The sequence below is a fragment of the Hoplias malabaricus genome, chromosome X2 (assembly GCF_029633855.1).
Source record: "Hoplias malabaricus isolate fHopMal1 chromosome X2, fHopMal1.hap1, whole genome shotgun sequence".
In the NCBI taxonomy this organism is placed as follows: Eukaryota; Metazoa; Chordata; class Actinopteri; order Characiformes; family Erythrinidae; genus Hoplias; species Hoplias malabaricus.
Window position 1 is genome coordinate 33,021,122 of NC_089819.1, and position 17,298 is coordinate 33,038,419.

The following is a 17,298-nucleotide window of genomic DNA, read 5'->3' on the forward strand; positions in this document are numbered from 1 at the left end:
ACAGTCTTGAATACTGAGTGCGGTTCAGTTAATAAAACTGTCTTTCTGGTGCTCATTGCAAGCAAGCCAGAAAGTGTTTTTCTGTGTTCCAATTGCTAGTATAAAGAAATACGCAGTCTGCTGAAAGCAAGCTGTTCTCTGACAGTCTTTCTTATGGAGTGCAGTTCAGCTAATAAAACTCTTTCTGCCTTTCATTGCAAGCGAGCCCGAAAGTGTTTTTATGCTTCATAATGGACTGTAAAAGCAAAGATGCAGTTTGCTGAAAACAAGTTGTTCTGTGACAGTCTTGAATACTGAGTGCGGTTCAGTTAATAAAACTGTCTTTCTGGTGCTCATTGCAAACACGCCAGAAAGTGTTTTTCTGTGTTCCAATTGTTAGTATAAACAAATACGCAGTCTGCTGAAAGCAAGCTGTGCTCTGACAGTCTTTCTTATGGAGCGCAGTTCCGCTAATAAAACTCTTTCTGCCTTTCATTGCAAGCGAGCCCGAAAGTGTTTTTATGCTTCATAATGGACTGTAAAAGCAAAGATGCAGTTTGCTGAAAACAAGTTGTTCTTTGACAGTCTTGGATACTGAGTGCGGTTCAGTTAATAAAACTGTCTTTCTGGTGCTCATTGCAAGCAAGCCAGAAAGTGTTTTTCTGTGTTCCAATTGCTAGTATAAAGAAATACGCAGTCTGCTGAAAGCAAGCTGTTCTCTGACAGTCTTTCTTATGGAGTGCAGTTCAGCTAATAAAACTCTTTCTGCCTTTCATTGCAAGCGAGCCCGAAAGTGTTTTTATGCTTCATAATGGACTGTAAAAGCAAAGATGCAGTTTGCTGAAAACAAGTTGTTCTTTGACAGTCTTGAATACTGAGTGCGGTTCAGTTAATAAAACTGTCTTTCTGGTGCTCATTGCAAACAAACCAGAAAGTGTTTTTCTGTGTTCTACTTGTTAGTATAAACAAATATGCAGTCTGCTGAAAGCAAGCTGTGCTCTGACAGTCTTTCTTATGGAGCGCAGTTCCGCTAATAAAACTCTTTCTGCCTTTCATTGCAAGCGAGCCCGAAAGTGTTTTTATGCTTCATAATGGATTGTAAAAGCAAAGATGCAGTTTGCTGAAAACAAGTTGTTCTTTGACAGTCTTGAATACTGAGTGCGGTTCAGTTAATAAAACTGTCTTTCTGGTGCTCATTGCAAGCAAGCCAGAAAGTGTTTTTCTGTGTTCCAATTGCTAGTATAAAGAAATAGGCAGTCTGCTGAAAGCAAGCTGTTCTCTGACAGTCTTTCTTATGGAGTGCAGTTCAGCTAATAAAACTCTTTCTGCCTTTCATTGCAAGCGAGCCCGAAAGTGTTTTTATGCTTCATAATGGACTGTAAAAGCAAAGATGCAGTTTGCTGAAAACAAGTTGTTCTTTGACAGTCTTGAATACTGAGTGCGGTTCAGTTAATAAAACTGTCTTTCTGGAGCTCATTGCAAACAAACCAGAAAGTGTTTTTCTGTGTTCTACTTGTTAGTATAAACAAATATGCAGTCTGCTGAAAGCAAGCTGTGCTCTGACAGTCTTTCTTATGGAGTGCAGTTCAGCTAATAAAACTCTTTCTGCCTTTCATTGCAAGCGAGCCCGAAAGTGTTTTTATGCTTCATAATGGGTTGTAAAAGCAAAGATGCAGTTTGCTGAAAACAAGTTGTTCTTTGACAGTCTTGAATACTGAGTGCGGTTCAGTTAATAAAACTGTCTTTCTGGTGCTCATTGCAAGCAAGCCAGAAAGTGTTTTTCTGTTTTCCAATTGCTAGTATAAAGAAATACGCAGTCTGCTGAAAGCAAGCTGTTCTCTGACAGTCTTTCTTATGGAGTGCAGTTCAGCTAATAAAACTCTTTCTGCCTTTCATTGCAAGCGAGCCCGAAAGTGTTTTTATGCTTCATAATGGACTGTAAAAGCAAAGATGCAGTTTGCTGAAAACAAGTTGTTCTTTGACAGTCTTGAATACTGAGTGCGGTTCAGTTAATAAAACTGTCTTTCTGGTGCTCATTGCAAACAAACCAGAAAGTGTTTTTCTGTGTTCTACTTGTTAGTATAAACAAATACGCAGTCTGCTGAAAGCAAGCTGTGCTCTGACAGTCTTTCTTATGGAGCGCAGTTCCGCTAATAAAACTCTTTCTGCCTTTCATTGCAAGCGAGCCCGAAAGTGTTTTTATGCTTCATAATGGACTGTAAAAGCAAAGATGCAGTTTGCTGAAAACAAGTTGTTCTTTGACAGTCTTGAATACTGAGTGCGGTTCAGTTAATAAAACTGTCTTTCTGGTGCTCATTGCAAACAAACCAGAAAGTGTTTTTCTGTGTTCTACTTGTTAGTATAAACAAATATGCAGTCTGCTGAAAGCAAGCTGTGCTCTGACAGTCTTTCTTATGGAGTGCAGTTCAGCTAATAAAACTCTTTCTGCCTTTCATTGCAAGCGAGCCCGAAAGTGTTTTTATGCTTCATAATGGACTGTAAAAGCAAAGATGCAGTTTGCTGAAAACAAGTTGTTCTTTGACAGTCTTGAATACTGAGTGCGGTTCAGTTAATAAAACTGTCTTTCTGGTGCTCATTGCAAGCAAGCCAGAAAGTGTTTTTCTGTGTTCCAATTGCTAGTATAAACAAATACGCAGTCTGCTGAAAGCAAGCTGTTCTCTGACAGTCTTTCTTATGGAGTGCAGTTCAGCTAATAAAACTCTTTCTGCCTTTCATTGCAAGCGAGCCCGAAAGTGTTTTTATGCTTCATAATGGACTGTAAAAGCAAAGATGCAGTTTGCTGAAAACAAGTTGTTCTTTGACAGTCTTGAATACTGAGTGCGGTTCAGTTAATAAAACTGTCTTTCTGGTGCTCATTGCAAACAAACCAGAAAGTGTTTTTCTGTGTTCTACTTGTTAGTATAAACAAATTCGCAGTCTGCTGAAAGCAAGCTGTTCTCTGACAGTCTTTCTTATGGAGTGCAGTTCAGCTAATAAAACTCTTTCTGCCTTTCATTGCAAGCGAGCCCGAAAGTGTTTTTATGCTTCATAATGGACTGTAAAAGCAAAGATGCAGTTTGCTGAAAACAAGTTGTTCTTTGACAGTCTTGAATACTGAGTGCGGTTCAGTTAATAAAACTGTCTTTCTGGTGCTCATTGCAAACAAACCAGAAAGTGTTTTTCTGTGTTCTACTTGTTAGTATAAACAAATATGCAGTCTGCTGAAAGCAAGCTGTGCTCTGACAGTCTTTCTTATGGAGTGCAGTTCAGCTAATAAAACTCTTTCTGCCTTTCATTGCAAGCGAGCCCGAAAGTGTTTTTATGCTTCATAATGGGTTGTAAAAGCAAAGATGCAGTTTGCTGAAAACAAGTTGTTCTTTGACAGTCTTGAATACTGAGTGCGGTTCAGTTAATAAAACTGTCTTTCTGGTGCTCATTGCAAGCAAGCCAGAAAGTGTTTTTCTGTGTTCCAATTGCTAGTATAAAGAAATACGCAGTCTGCTGAAAGCAAGCTGTTCTCTGACAGTCTTTCTTATGGAGTGCAGTTCAGCTAATAAAACTCTTTCTGCCTTTCATTGCAAGCGAGCCCGAAAGTGTTTTTATGCTTCATAATGGGTTGTAAAAGCAAAGATGCAGTTTGCTGAAAACAAGTTGTTCTTTGACAGTCTTGAATACTGAGTGCGGTTCAGTTAATAAAACTGTCTTTCTGGTGCTCATTGCAAGCAAGCCAGAAAGTGTTTTTCTGTGTTCCAATTGCTAGTATAAAGAAATACGCAGTCTGCTGAAAGCAAGCTGTTCTCTGACAGTCTTTCTTATGGAGTGCAGTTCAGCTAATAAAACTCTTTCTGCCTTTCATTGCAAGCGAGCCCGAAAGTGTTTTTATGCTTCATAATGGACTGTAAAAGCAAAGATGCAGTTTGCTGAAAACAAGTTGTTCTGTGACAGTCTTGAATACTGAGTGCGGTTCAGTTAATAAAACTGTCTTTCTGGTGCTCATTGCAAACACGCCAGAAAGTGTTTTTCTGTGTTCCAATTGTTAGTATAAACAAATACGCAGTCTGCTGAAAGCAAGCTGTGCTCTGACAGTCTTTCTTATGGAGCGCAGTTCCGCTAATAAAACTCTTTCTGCCTTTCATTGCAAGCGAGCCCGAAAGTGTTTTTATGCTTCATAATGGACTGTAAAAGCAAAGATGCAGTTTGCTGAAAACAAGTTGTTCTTTGACAGTCTTGGATACTGAGTGCGGTTCAGTTAATAAAACTGTCTTTCTGGTGCTCATTGCAAGCAAGCCAGAAAGTGTTTTTCTGTGTTCCAATTGCTAGTATAAAGAAATACGCAGTCTGCTGAAAGCAAGCTGTTCTCTGACAGTCTTTCTTATGGAGTGCAGTTCAGCTAATAAAACTCTTTCTGCCTTTCATTGCAAGCGAGCCCGAAAGTGTTTTTATGCTTCATAATGGACTGTAAAAGCAAAGATGCAGTTTGCTGAAAACAAGTTGTTCTTTGACAGTCTTGAATACTGAGTGCGGTTCAGTTAATAAAACTGTCTTTCTGGAGCTCATTGCAAACAAACCAGAAAGTGTTTTTCTGTGTTCTACTTGTTAGTATAAACAAATATGCAGTCTGCTGAAAGCAAGCTGTGCTCTGACAGTCTTTCTTATGGAGTGCAGTTCAGCTAATAAAACTCTTTCTGCCTTTCATTGCAAGCGAGCCCGAAAGTGTTTTTATGCTTCATAATGGGTTGTAAAAGCAAAGATGCAGTTTGCTGAAAACAAGTTGTTCTTTGACAGTCTTGAATACTGAGTGCGGTTCAGTTAATAAAACTGTCTTTCTGGTGCTCATTGCAAGCAAGCCAGAAAGTGTTTTTCTGTGTTCCAATTGCTAGTATAAAGAAATACGCAGTCTGCTGAAAGCAAGCTGTTCTCTGACAGTCTTTCTTATGGAGTGCAGTTCAGCTAATAAAACTCTTTCTGCCTTTCATTGCAAGCGAGCCCGAAAGTGTTTTTATGCTTCATAATGGACTGTAAAAGCAAAGATGCAGTTTGCTGAAAACAAGTTGTTCTTTGACAGTCTTGAATACTGAGTGCGGTTCAGTTAATAAAACTGTCTTTCTGGTGCTCATTGCAAACAAACCAGAAAGTGTTTTTCTGTGTTCTACTTGTTAGTATAAACAAATACGCAGTCTGCTGAAAGCAAGCTGTGCTCTGACAGTCTTTCTTATGGAGCGCAGTTCCGCTAATAAAACTCTTTCTGCCTTTCATTGCAAGCGAGCCCGAAAGTGTTTTTATGCTTCATAATGGACTGTAAAAGCAAAGATGCAGTTTGCTGAAAACAAGTTGTTCTTTGACAGTCTTGAATACTGAGTGCGGTTCAGTTAATAAAACTGTCTTTCTGGTGCTCATTGCAAACAAACCAGAAAGTGTTTTTCTGTGTTCTACTTGTTAGTATAAACAAATATGCAGTCTGCTGAAAGCAAGCTGTGCTCTGACAGTCTTTCTTATGGAGTGCAGTTCAGCTAATAAAACTCTTTCTGCCTTTCATTGCAAGCGAGCCCGAAAGTGTTTTTATGCTTCATAATGGACTGTAAAAGCAAAGATGCAGTTTGCTGAAAACAAGTTGTTCTTTGACAGTCTTGAATACTGAGTGCGGTTCAGTTAATAAAACTGTCTTTCTGGTGCTCATTGCAAGCAAGCCAGAAAGTGTTTTTCTGTGTTCCAATTGCTAGTATAAACAAATACGCAGTCTGCTGAAAGCAAGCTGTTCTCTGACAGTCTTTCTTATGGAGTGCAGTTCAGCTAATAAAACTCTTTCTGCCTTTCATTGCAAGCGAGCCCGAAAGTGTTTTTATGCTTCATAATGGACTGTAAAAGCAAAGATGCAGTTTGCTGAAAACAAGTTGTTCTTTGACAGTCTTGAATACTGAGTGCGGTTCAGTTAATAAAACTGTCTTTCTGGTGCTCATTGCAAACAAACCAGAAAGTGTTTTTCTGTGTTCTACTTGTTAGTATAAACAAATTCGCAGTCTGCTGAAAGCAAGCTGTTCTCTGACAGTCTTTCTTATGGAGTGCAGTTCAGCTAATAAAACTCTTTCTGCCTTTCATTGCAAGCGAGCCCGAAAGTGTTTTTATGCTTCATAATGGACTGTAAAAGCAAAGATGCAGTTTGCTGAAAACAAGTTGTTCTTTGACAGTCTTGAATACTGAGTGCGGTTCAGTTAATAAAACTGTCTTTCTGGTGCTCATTGCAAACAAACCAGAAAGTGTTTTTCTGTGTTCTACTTGTTAGTATAAACAAATATGCAGTCTGCTGAAAGCAAGCTGTGCTCTGACAGTCTTTCTTATGGAGTGCAGTTCAGCTAATAAAACTCTTTCTGCCTTTCATTGCAAGCGAGCCCGAAAGTGTTTTTATGCTTCATAATGGGTTGTAAAAGCAAAGATGCAGTTTGCTGAAAACAAGTTGTTCTTTGACAGTCTTGAATACTGAGTGCGGTTCAGTTAATAAAACTGTCTTTCTGGTGCTCATTGCAAGCAAGCCAGAAAGTGTTTTTCTGTGTTCCAATTGCTAGTATAAAGAAATAGGCAGTCTGCTGAAAGCAAGCTGTTCTCTGACAGTCTTTCTTATGGAGTGCAGTTCAGCTAATAAAACTCTTTCTGCCTTTCATTGCAAGCGAGCCCGAAAGTGTTTTTATGCTTCATAATGGACTGTAAAAGCAAAGATGCAGTTTGCTGAAAACAAGTTGTTCTTTGACAGTCTTGAATACTGAGTGCGGTTCAGTTAATAAAACTGTCTTTCTGGAGCTCATTGCAAACAAACCAGAAAGTGTTTTTCTGTGTTCTACTTGTTAGTATAAACAAATATGCAGTCTGCTGAAAGCAAGCTGTGCTCTGACAGTCTTTCTTATGGAGTGCAGTTCAGCTAATAAAACTCTTTCTGCCTTTCATTGCAAGCGAGCCCGAAAGTGTTTTTATGCTTCATAATGGGTTGTAAAAGCAAAGATGCAGTTTGCTGAAAACAAGTTGTTCTTTGACAGTCTTGAATACTGAGTGCGGTTCAGTTAATAAAACTGTCTTTCTGGTGCTCATTGCAAGCAAGCCAGAAAGTGTTTTTCTGTGTTCCAATTGCTAGTATAAAGAAATACGCAGTCTGCTGAAAGCAAGCTGTTCTCTGACAGTCTTTCTTATGGAGTGCAGTTCAGCTAATAAAACTCTTTCTGCCTTTCATTGCAAGCGAGCCCGAAAGTGTTTTTATGCTTCATAATGGACTGTAAAAGCAAAGATGCAGTTTGCTGAAAACAAGTTGTTCTGTGACAGTCTTGAATACTGAGTGCGGTTCAGTTAATAAAACTGTCTTTCTGGTTCTCATTGCAAACACGCCAGAAAGTGTTTTTCTGTGTTCCAATTGTTAGTATAAACAAATACGCAGTCTGCTGAAAGCAAGCTGTGCTCTGACAGTCTTTCTTATGGAGCGCAGTTCCGCTAATAAAACTCTTTCTGCCTTTCATTGCAAGCGAGCCCGAAAGTGTTTTTATGCTTCATAATGGACTGTAAAAGCAAAGATGCAGTTTGCTGAAAACAAGTTGTTCTTTGACAGTCTTGGATACTGAGTGCGGTTCAGTTAATAAAACTGTCTTTCTGGTGCTCATTGCAAGCAAGCCAGAAAGTGTTTTTCTGTGTTCCAATTGCTAGTATAAAGAAATACGCAGTCTGCTGAAAGCAAGCTGTTCTCTGACAGTCTTTCTTATGGAGTGCAGTTCAGCTAATAAAACTCTTTCTGCCTTTCATTGCAAGCGAGCCCGAAAGTGTTTTTATGCTTCATAATGGACTGTAAAAGCAAAGATGCAGTTTGCTGAAAACAAGTTGTTCTTTGACAGTCTTGAATACTGAGTGCGGTTCAGTTAATAAAACTGTCTTTCTGGAGCTCATTGCAAACAAACCAGAAAGTGTTTTTCTGTGTTCTACTTGTTAGTATAAACAAATATGCAGTCTGCTGAAAGCAAGCTGTGCTCTGACAGTCTTTCTTATGGAGTGCAGTTCAGCTAATAAAACTCTTTCTGCCTTTCATTGCAAGCGAGCCCGAAAGTGTTTTTATGCTTCATAATGGGTTGTAAAAGCAAAGATGCAGTTTGCTGAAAACAAGTTTTTCTTTGACAGTCTTGAATACTGAGTGCGGTTCAGTTAATAAAACTGTCTTTCTGGTGCTCATTGCAAGCAAGCCAGAAAGTGTTTTTCTGTGTTCCAATTGCTAGTATAAAGAAATACGCAGTCTGCTGAAAGCAAGCTGTTCTCTGACAGTCTTTCTTATGGAGTGCAGTTCAGCTAATAAAACTCTTTCTGCCTTTCATTGCAAGCGAGCCCGAAAGTGTTTTTATGCTTCATAATGGACTGTAAAAGCAAAGATGCAGTTTGCTGAAAACAAGTTGTTCTGTGACAGTCTTGAATACTGAGTGCGGTTCAGTTAATAAAACTGTCTTTCTGGTTCTCATTGCAAACACGCCAGAAAGTGTTTTTCTGTGTTCCAATTGTTAGTATAAACAAATACGCAGTCTGCTGAAAGCAAGCTGTGCTCTGACAGTCTTTCTTATGGAGCGCAGTTCCGCTAATAAAACTCTTTCTGCCTTTCATTGCAAGCGAGCCCGAAAGTGTTTTTATGCTTCATAATGGACTGTAAAAGCAAAGATGCAGTTTGCTGAAAACAAGTTGTTCTTTGACAGTCTTGGATACTGAGTGCGGTTCAGTTAATAAAACTGTCTTTCTGGTGCTCATTGCAAGCAAGCCAGAAAGTGTTTTTCTGTGTTCCAATTGCTAGTATAAAGAAATACGCAGTCTGCTGAAAGCAAGCTGTTCTCTGACAGTCTTTCTTATGGAGTGCAGTTCAGCTAATAAAACTCTTTCTGCCTTTCATTGCAAGCGAGCCCGAAAGTGTTTTTATGCTTCATAATGGACTGTAAAAGCAAAGATGCAGTTTGCTGAAAACAAGTTGTTCTTTGACAGTCTTGAATACTGAGTGCGGTTCAGTTAATAAAACTGTCTTTCTGGTGCTCATTGCAAACAAACCAGAAAGTGTTTTTCTGTGTTCTACTTGTTAGTATAAACAAATATGCAGTCTGCTGAAAGCAAGCTGTGCTCTGACAGTCTTTCTTATGGAGCGCAGTTCCGCTAATAAAACTCTTTCTGCCTTTCATTGCAAGCGAGCCCGAAAGCGTTTTTATGCTTCATAATGGATTGTAAAAGCAAAGATGCAGTTTGCTGAAAACAAGTTGTTCTTTGACAGTCTTGAATACTGAGTGTGGTTCAGTTAATAAAATTGTCTTTCTGGTGCTCATTGCAAGCAAGCCAGAAAGTGTTTTTCTGTGTTCCAATTGCTAGTATAAAGAAATACGCAGTCTGCTGAAAGCAAGCTGTTCTCTGACAGTCTTTCTTATGGAGTGCAGTTCAGCTAATAAAACTCTTTCTGCCTTTCATTGCAAGCGAGCCCGAAAGTGTTTTTATGCTTCATAATGGACTGTAAAAGCAAAGATGCAGTTTGCTGAAAACAAGTTGTTCTTTGACAGTCTTGAATACTGAGTGCGGTTCAGTTAATAAAACTGTCTTTCTGGTGCTCATTGCAAGCAAGCCAGAAAGTGTTTTTCTGTGTTCCAATTGTTAGTATAAACAAATACGCAGTCTGCTGAAAGCAAGCTGTGCTCTGACAGTCTTTCTTATGGAGCGCAGTTCCGCTAATAAAACTCTTTCTGCCTTTCATTGCAAGCGAGCCCGAAAGTGTTTTTATGCTTCATAATGGACTGTAAAAGCAAAGATGCAGTTTGCTGAAAACAAGTTGTTCTTTGACAGTCTTGAATACTGAGTGCGGTTCAGTTAATAAAACTGTCTTTCTGGTGCTCATTGCAAGCAAGCCAGAAAGTGTTTTTCTGTGTTCCAATTGCTAGTATAAAGAAATACGCAGTCTGCTGAAAGCAAGCTGTTCTCTGACAGTCTTTCTTATGGAGTGCAGTTCAGCTAATAAAACTCTTTCTGCCTTTCATTGCAAGCGAGCCCGAAAGTGTTTTTATGCTTCATAATGGACTGTAAAAGCAAAGATGCAGTTTGCTGAAAACAAGTTGTTCTTTGACAGTCTTGAATACTGAGTGCGGTTCAGTTAATAAAACTGTCTTTCTGGTGCTCATTGCAAACAAACCAGAAAGTGTTTTTCTGTGTTCTACTTGTTAGTATAAACAAATATGCAGTCTGCTGAAAGCAAGCTGTGCTCTGACAGTCTTTCTTATGGAGCGCAGTTCCGCTAATAAAACTCTTTCTGCCTTTCATTGCAAGCGAGCCCGAAAGTGTTTTTATGCTTCATAATGGGTTGTAAAAGCAAAGATGCAGTTTGCTGAAAACAAGTTGTTCTTTGACAGTCTTGAATACTGAGTGCGGTTCAGTTAATAAAACTGTCTTTCTGGTGCTCATTGCAAACAAACCAGAAAGTGTTTTTCTGTGTTCTACTTGTTAGTATAAACAAATACGCAGTCTGCTGAAAGCAAGCTGTGCTCTGACAGTCTTTCTTATGGAGCGCAGTTCCGCTAATAAAACTCTTTCTGCCTTTCATTGCAAGCGAGCCCGAAAGTGTTTTTATGCTTCATAATGGATTGTAAAAGCAAAGATGCAGTTTGCTGAAAACAAGTTGTTCTTTGACAGTCTTGAATACTGAGTGCGGTTCAGTTAATAAAACTGTCTTTCTGGTGCTCATTGCAAGCAAGCCAGAAAGTGTTTTTCTGTGTTCCAATTGCTAGTATAAAGAAATACGCAGTCTGCTGAAAGCAAGCTGTTCTCTGACAGTCTTTCTTATGGAGTGCAGTTCAGCTAATAAAACTCTTTCTGCCTTTCATTGCAAGCGAGCCCGAAAGTGTTTTTATGCTTCATAATGGACTGTAAAAGCAAAGATGCAGTTTGCTGAAAACAAGTTGTTCTTTGACAGTCTTGAATACTGAGTGCGGTTCAGTTAATAAAACTGTCTTTCTGGAGCTCATTGCAAACAAACCAGAAAGTGTTTTTCTGTGTTCTACTTGTTAGTATAAACAAATATGCAGTCTGCTGAAAGCAAGCTGTGCTCTGACAGTCTTTCTTATGGAGTGCAGTTCAGCTAATAAAACTCTTTCTGCCTTTCATTGCAAGCGAGCCCGAAAGTGTTTTTATGCTTCATAATGGGTTGTAAAAGCAAAGATGCAGTTTGCTGAAAACAAGTTGTTCTTTGACAGTCTTGAATACTGAGTGCGGTTCAGTTAATAAAACTGTCTTTCTGGTGCTCATTGCAAGCAAGCCAGAAAGTGTTTTTCTGTGTTCCAATTGCTAGTATAAAGAAATACGCAGTCTGCTGAAAGCAAGCTGTTCTCTGACAGTCTTTCTTATGGAGTGCAGTTCAGCTAATAAAACTCTTTCTGCCTTTCATTGCAAGCGAGCCCGAAAGTGTTTTTATGCTTCATAATGGACTGTAAAAGCAAAGATGCAGTTTGCTGAAAACAAGTTGTTCTGTGACAGTCTTGAATACTGAGTGCGGTTCAGTTAATAAAACTGTCTTTCTGGTTCTCATTGCAAACACGCCAGAAAGTGTTTTTCTGTGTTCCAATTGTTAGTATAAACAAATACGCAGTCTGCTGAAAGCAAGCTGTGCTCTGACAGTCTTTCTTATGGAGCGCAGTTCCGCTAATAAAACTCTTTCTGCCTTTCATTGCAAGCGAGCCCGAAAGTGTTTTTATGCTTCATAATGGACTGTAAAAGCAAAGATGCAGTTTGCTGAAAACAAGTTGTTCTTTGACAGTCTTGGATACTGAGTGCGGTTCAGTTAATAAAACTGTCTTTCTGGTGCTCATTGCAAGCAAGCCAGAAAGTGTTTTTCTGTGTTCCAATTGCTAGTATAAAGAAATACGCAGTCTGCTGAAAGCAAGCTGTTCTCTGACAGTCTTTCTTATGGAGTGCAGTTCAGCTAATAAAACTCTTTCTGCCTTTCATTGCAAGCGAGCCCGAAAGTGTTTTTATGCTTCATAATGGACTGTAAAAGCAAAGATGCAGTTTGCTGAAAACAAGTTGTTCTTTGACAGTCTTGAATACTGAGTGCGGTTCAGTTAATAAAACTGTCTTTCTGGAGCTCATTGCAAACAAACCAGAAAGTGTTTTTCTGTGTTCTACTTGTTAGTATAAACAAATATGCAGTCTGCTGAAAGCAAGCTGTGCTCTGACAGTCTTTCTTATGGAGTGCAGTTCAGCTAATAAAACTCTTTCTGCCTTTCATTGCAAGCGAGCCCGAAAGTGTTTTTATGCTTCATAATGGGTTGTAAAAGCAAAGATGCAGTTTGCTGAAAACAAGTTGTTCTTTGACAGTCTTGAATACTGAGTGCGGTTCAGTTAATAAAACTGTCTTTCTGGTGCTCATTGCAAGCAAGCCAGAAAGTGTTTTTCTGTGTTCCAATTGCTAGTATAAAGAAATACGCAGTCTGCTGAAAGCAAGCTGTTCTCTGACAGTCTTTCTTATGGAGTGCAGTTCAGCTAATAAAACTCTTTCTGCCTTTCATTGCAAGCGAGCCCGAAAGTGTTTTTATGCTTCATAATGGACTGTAAAAGCAAAGATGCAGTTTGCTGAAAACAAGTTGTTCTGTGACAGTCTTGAATACTGAGTGCGGTTCAGTTAATAAAACTGTCTTTCTGGTTCTCATTGCAAACACGCCAGAAAGTGTTTTTCTGTGTTCCAATTGTTAGTATAAACAAATACGCAGTCTGCTGAAAGCAAGCTGTGCTCTGACAGTCTTTCTTATGGAGCGCAGTTCCGCTAATAAAACTCTTTCTGCCTTTCATTGCAAGCGAGCCCGAAAGTGTTTTTATGCTTCATAATGGACTGTAAAAGCAAAGATGCAGTTTGCTGAAAACAAGTTGTTCTTTGACAGTCTTGGATACTGAGTGCGGTTCAGTTAATAAAACTGTCTTTCTGGTGCTCATTGCAAGCAAGCCAGAATGTGTTTTTCTGTGTTCCAATTGCTAGTATAAAGAAATACGCAGTCTGCTGAAAGCAAGCTGTTCTCTGACAGTCTTTCTTATGGAGTGCAGTTCAGCTAATAAAACTCTTTCTGCCTTTCATTGCAAGCGAGCCCGAAAGTGTTTTTATGCTTCATAATGGACTGTAAAAGCAAAGATGCAGTTTGCTGAAAACAAGTTGTTCTTTGACAGTCTTGAATACTGAGTGCGGTTCAGTTAATAAAACTGTCTTTCTGGTGCTCATTGCAAACAAACCAGAAAGTGTTTTTCTGTGTTCTACTTGTTAGTATAAACAAATATGCAGTCTGCTGAAAGCAAGCTGTGCTCTGACAGTCTTTCTTATGGAGCGCAGTTCCGCTAATAAAACTCTTTCTGCCTTTCATTGCAAGCGAGCCCGAAAGCGTTTTTATGCTTGATAATGGATTGTAAAAGCAAAGATGCAGTTTGCTGAAAACAAGTTGTTCTTTGACAGTCTTGAATACTGAGTGTGGTTCAGTTAATAAAACTGTCTTTCTGGTGCTCATTGCAAGCAAGCCAGAAAGTGTTTTTCTGTGTTCCAATTGCTAGTATAAAGAAATACGCAGTCTGCTGAAAGCAAGCTGTTCTCTGACAGTCTTTCTTATGGAGTGCAGTTCAGCTAATAAAACTCTTTCTGCCTTTCATTGCAAGCGAGCCCGAAAGTGTTTTTATGCTTCATAATGGACTGTAAAAGCAAAGATGCAGTTTGCTGAAAACAAGTTGTTCTTTGACAGTCTTGAATACTGAGTGCGGTTCAGTTAATAAAACTGTCTTTCTGGTGCTCATTGCAAGCAAGCCAGAAAGTGTTTTTCTGTGTTCCAATTGTTAGTATAAACAAATACGCAGTCTGCTGAAAGCAAGCTGTGCTCTGACAGTCTTTCTTATGGAGCGCAGTTCCGCTAATAAAACTCTTTCTGCCTTTCATTGCAAGCGAGCCCGAAAGTGTTTTTATGCTTCATAATGGACTGTAAAAGCAAAGATGCAGTTTGCTGAAAACAAGTTGTTCTTTGACAGTCTTGAATACTGAGTGCGGTTCAGTTAATAAAACTGTCTTTCTGGTGCTCATTGCAAGCAAGCCAGAAAGTGTTTTTCTGTGTTCCAATTGCTAGTATAAAGAAATACGCAGTCTGCTGAAAGCAAGCTGTTCTCTGACAGTCTTTCTTATGGAGTGCAGTTCAGCTAATAAAACTCTTTCTGCCTTTCATTGCAAGCGAGCCCGAAAGTGTTTTTATGCTTCATAATGGACTGTAAAAGCAAAGATGCAGTTTGCTGAAAACAAGTTGTTCTTTGACAGTCTTGAATACTGAGTGCGGTTCAGTTAATAAAACTGTCTTTCTGGTGCTCATTGCAAACAAACCAGAAAGTGTTTTTCTGTGTTCTACTTGTTAGTATAAACAAATATGCAGTCTGCTGAAAGCAAGCTGTGCTCTGACAGTCTTTCTTATGGAGCGCAGTTCCGCTAATAAAACTCTTTCTGCCTTTCATTGCAAGCGAGCCCGAAAGTGTTTTTATGCTTCATAATGGGTTGTAAAAGCAAAGATGCAGTTTGCTGAAAACAAGTTGTTCTTTGACAGTCTTGAATACTGAGTGCGGTTCAGTTAATAAAACTGTCTTTCTGGTGCTCATTGCAAACAAACCAGAAAGTGTTTTTCTGTGTTCTACTTGTTAGTATAAACAAATACGCAGTCTGCTGAAAGCAAGCTGTGCTCTGACAGTCTTTCTTATGGAGCGCAGTTCCGCTAATAAAACTCTTTCTGCCTTTCATTGCAAGCGAGCCCGAAAGTGTTTTTATGCTTCATAATGGATTGTAAAAGCAAAGATGCAGTTTGCTGAAAACAAGTTGTTCTTTGACAGTCTTGAATACTGAGTGCGGTTCAGTTAATAAAACTGTCTTTCTGGTGCTCATTGCAAGCAAGCCAGAAAGTGTTTTTCTGTGTTCCAATTGCTAGTATAAAGAAATACGCAGTCTGCTGAAAGCAAGCTGTTCTCTGACAGTCTTTCTTATGGAGTGCAGTTCAGCTAATAAAACTCTTTCTGCCTTTCATTGCAAGCGAGCCCGAAAGTGTTTTTATGCTTCATAATGGACTGTAAAAGCAAAGATGCAGTTTGCTGAAAACAAGTTGTTCTTTGACAGTCTTGAATACTGAGTGCGGTTCAGTTAATAAAACTGTCTTTCTGGTGCTCATTGCAAACAAACCAGAAATTGATTTTCTGTGTTCTACTTGTTAGTATAAACAAATATGCAGTCTGCTGAAAGCAAGCTGTGCTCTGACAGTCTTTCTTATGGAGTGCAGTTCAGCTAATAAAACTCTTTCTGCCTTTCATTGCAAGCGAGCCCGAAAGTGTTTTTATGCTTCATAATGGGTTGTAAAAGCAAAGATGCAGTTTGCTGAAAACAAGTTGTTCTTTGACAGTCTTGAATACTGAGTGCGGTTCAGTTAATAAAACTGTCTTTCTGGTGCTCATTGAAAGCAAGCCAGAAAGTGTTTTTCTGTGTTCCAATTGCTAGTATAAATAAATACGCAGTCTGCTGAAAGCAAGCTGTTCTCTGACAGTCTTTCTTATGGAGTGCAGTTCAGCTAATAAAACTCATTCTGCCTTTCATTGCAAGCGAGCCCGAAAGTGTTTTTATGCTTCATAATGGGTTGTAAAAGCAAAGATGCAGTTTGCTGAAAACAAGTTGTTCTTTGACAGTCTTGAATACTGAGTGCGGTTCAGTTAATAAAACTGTCTTTCTGGTGCTCATTGCAAACAAACCAGAAAGTGTTTTTCTGTGTTCTACTTGTTAGTATAAACAAATATGCAGTCTGCTGAAAGCAAGCTGTGCTCTGACAGTCTTTCTTACGGAGTGCAGTTCAGCTAATAAAACTCTTTCTGCCTTTCATTGCAAGCGAGCCCGAAAGTGTTTTTATGCTTCATAATGGACTGTAAAAGCAAAGATGCAGTTTGCTGAAAACAAGTTGTTCTTTGACAGTCTTGAATACTGAGTGCGGTTCAGTTAATAAAACTGTCTTTCTGGTGCTCATTGCAAACAAACCAGAAAGTGTTTTTCTGTGTTCTACTTGTTAGTATAAACAAATATGCAGTCTGCTGAAAGCAAGCTGTGCTCTGACAGTCTTTCTTACGGAGTGCAGTTCAGCTAATAAAACTCTTTCTGCCTTTCATTGCAAGCGAGCCCGAAAGTGTTTTTATGCTTCATAATGGGTTGTAAAAGCAAAGATGCAGTTTGCTGAAAACAAGTTGTTCTTTGACAGTCTTGAATACTGAGTGCGGTTCAGTTAATAAAACTGTCTTTCTGGTGCTCATTGCAAGCAAGCCAGAAAGTGTTTTTCTGTGTTCCAATTGCTAGTATAAAGAAATACGCAGTCTGCTGAAAGCAAGCTGTTCTCTGACAGTCTTTCTTATGGAGTGCAGTTCAGCTAATAAAACTCTTTCTGCCTTTCATTGCAAGCGAGCCCGAAAGTGTTTTTATGCTTCATAATGGACTGTAAAAGCAAAGATGCAGTTTGCTGAAAACAAGTTGTTCTGTGACAGTCTTGAATACTGAGTGCGGTTCAGTTAATAAAACTGTCTTTCTGGTGCTCATTGCAAGCAAGCCAGAAAGTGTTTTTCTGTGTTCCAATTGTTAGTATAAACAAATACGCAGTCTGCTGAAAGCAAGCTGTGCTCTGACAGTCTTTCTTATGGAGCGCAGTTCCACTAATAAAACTCTTTCTGCCTTTCATTGCAAGCGAGCCCGAAAGTGTTTTTATGCTTCATAATGGACTGTAAAAGCAAAGATGCAGTTTGCTGAAAACAAGTTGTTCTGTGACAGTCTTGAATACTGAGTGCGGTTCAGTTAATAAAACTGTCTTTCTGGTGCTCATTGCAAACACGCCAGAAAGTGTTTTTCTGTGTTCCAATTGCTAGTATAAAGAAATACGCAGTCTGCTGAAAGCAAGCTGTTCTCTGACAGTCTTTCTTATGGAGTGCAGTTCAGCTAATAAAACTCTTTCTGCCTTTCATTGCAAGCGAGCCCGAAAGTGTTTTTATGCTTCATAATGGGTTGTAAAAGCAAAGATGCAGTTTGCTGAAAACAAGTTGTTCTTTGACAGTCTTGAATACTGAGTGCGGTTCAGTTAATAAAACTGTCTTTCTGGTGCTCATTGCAAGCAAGCCAGAAAGTGTTTTTCTGTGTTCCAATTGCTAGTATAAAGAAATACGCAGTCTGCTGAAAGCAAGCTGTGCTCTGACAGTCTTTCTTATGGAGTGCAGTTCAGCTAATAAAACTCTTTCTGCCTTTCATTGCAAGCGAGCCCGAAAGTGTTT